The sequence below is a fragment of the Varroa jacobsoni genome, unplaced genomic scaffold (assembly GCF_002532875.2).
Source record: "Varroa jacobsoni isolate VJ856 unplaced genomic scaffold, vjacob_1.0 scaffold_1233, whole genome shotgun sequence".
In the NCBI taxonomy this organism is placed as follows: domain Eukaryota; kingdom Metazoa; phylum Arthropoda; class Arachnida; order Mesostigmata; family Varroidae; genus Varroa; species Varroa jacobsoni.
The window spans coordinates 506,068-508,262 of record NW_019214135.1 but is presented as its reverse complement, the minus strand read 5'-3'; the positions used below and the strand labels follow the sequence as shown (position 1 = coordinate 508,262).

General features: G+C 39.6%; 1 long non-coding RNA gene across 1 annotated transcript; it reads left to right on the top strand.

The window, feature by feature from the left end:
* Positions 1-520: 520 nt before the first annotated feature.
* On the top strand, positions 521-1,777 carry LOC111267870 (uncharacterized). Its single transcript, XR_002684888.2, has 3 exons — positions 521-594; positions 780-871; positions 1,546-1,777. It is a non-coding gene; the product is annotated as an uncharacterized LOC111267870 (long non-coding RNA).
* The last annotated feature ends 418 nt before the right edge of the window (positions 1,778-2,195 follow it).

The window sequence follows — 2,195 nt, the reverse complement described above, 5'->3', positions numbered from 1 at the left end:
ACAATAGCGGACATCTTTTCGTCGGTCTTAGTCAGATAATTCGCTGCACTATCTACCACAAAAAAAGGCCGATTATAGGCTTGCTTCGTATTTGGGTTGGGATCGTCTCACCACTAGGGTCACTTTTGCCAACGCACCAACGAACGTGTCTGCTTCCGTACCATCGAACTGTTCTAAACACTCTCGCGTTCGCTCAAATAGTTCTGCAACGGTTTGCGCTTTAGTCAGACACATCAGTTGCCATTAGCCACGGTTCTCTCAGGGCTATCCAGAATCCTTTCCATACGCCGCTGCTAGCATGTCCATTGTACGGTACGGCCATTTTGCGCGGGTTGAGGTCAACCGAGGACCATATAGCACAAATAAGCAAAACTTGTGCCTGCCGATGCTTTTTCGGCAACAAAGCCAAACCAGTGTAAATAGGTGAAGGTGCTTCGTCAACACGGAACGAAGTGTTCAAGTTCGATCAAACGAGCCTCTATTGACCCTAGCTACCCTAGTGGAATAGAAGCGTTAGCTTATATTTGGAATTTCTAAGCTATTGTATTCGTGATAAGAAAACGAATGGCCTATGCTATGGGAAACGACTCGAAGGTAAGGCGAAAGGCCGCCATTTTTTAGCAGTCCGAGCTGTAAGCCATGCTTAGCATTGCTCCTAAACGAATCTATAAACTAAGCCGTATACATTATCGAAACAGGGAGTAAGGGCTTCTGCTACGTTAATCGTTTGAAATATTCGTTAGATAATAATAATTTTGTCCATGCTTCTGCTCATCGAGGTTTTCGCCGACCAGAGCTATACGTATCTGCAAACTGGTTCGCCGATTGTATCCATTGTAGCCCTGATGAAAAGCTGTGACCTTGGTTCCAAGTACGTACTCAGCCATGCACGAGGAAGTATAGTTTGAGCGTTAAATTACGCAAATGTCTGACAATGTTCTATCCGTACATGGAACGTAATGCTCAACTCGGGCTTAGTGATTTCGACTAGGTACATAGAAAGATATTTTTTTATCATTTAGAAAATATATTTGACATAGGGAATATATTGTTGATATAAGTCAACCGGTAAAGTATCGAAGAAACAAAGAGTTCTTGAAATGTGGACGATATATATATAAATGTGGTATATATATATATATATAATCTATTTAATGTGTCTGTAGTACAGTGGCAAGATGGCTGTGAGGGATTAAACAGCATACAACAGACTACTCTAGCACTAGATCGTTTTTACAACTATCTCATAAACTTAGTAAAAACAGCAGCTCTATAAGTTCACTCAAACCAGTTCCAGGCGCTGCTGTTTCATTTAGCTATTTCGTAGCATGGACAACTGTGCAACACTTCAGGAAAAAAGTAGTAAACCTTTGACAGTATCTAAATATATCGCATCAATCGCATCGTATTACACATTACTAAGATGTGTTTAAAGGAACAGGGTGCTACAGTACAAAGTTATATTTTAAAAGTTGTCATTTTAACAGCATTTTGACACTAACTATACAACCTAAAAACAAGGCAAAACATTCTTTGTTTACCTAGGTTCACCCGGATCTTCTATTTCTAGGCCTTGACATTGCTATCGTGGGTGTCCCGCGTCAACAACGCTGGAATCCACGAAGTCGCTTAAGACAAATGATGACCGCCGCACACCTCCACTGTGAACCTTATCAGGTCCAGCGTTTAGAATTCTGAGATGGCCATTTTTCATTCTTAGGTGTCTCAAGGCAGAGTCCTGTATACACTAAAGGCGTTACATAAAAATCTATCATGCTGTCTGAATCGCCTAATAATACTTTATTATTATTATTATTACAGTATAGGTTTTTTTTTACTAGTCATACATCACAGTGAGCGTATCACTATAATCTACCGCTATATATTTACCGCTCTATAATTTCAAAACAAGAATATGATGTTTTGTTTCAAAAATCTCTCATGCGTACTATGAAAATGTATCAGTACAGCTTATCGGATGTATTATAGATATGCAGAACCTCGGCCTGAACGAGTTGAGAATTCTGTGTGTTCCGAAGACTGGTTTGTTATCTTCTGCCAGTGACTACGATATGAAGAAATCTTGTTTTTACCATCTTTTGGCAATTACTGCTAAATCAATAGCTGTTCTCGCCTCTATTTGAATTGTTTGTCAAAATTCTACACAGACTGTATATGAAGTTAAAAGAAGACAA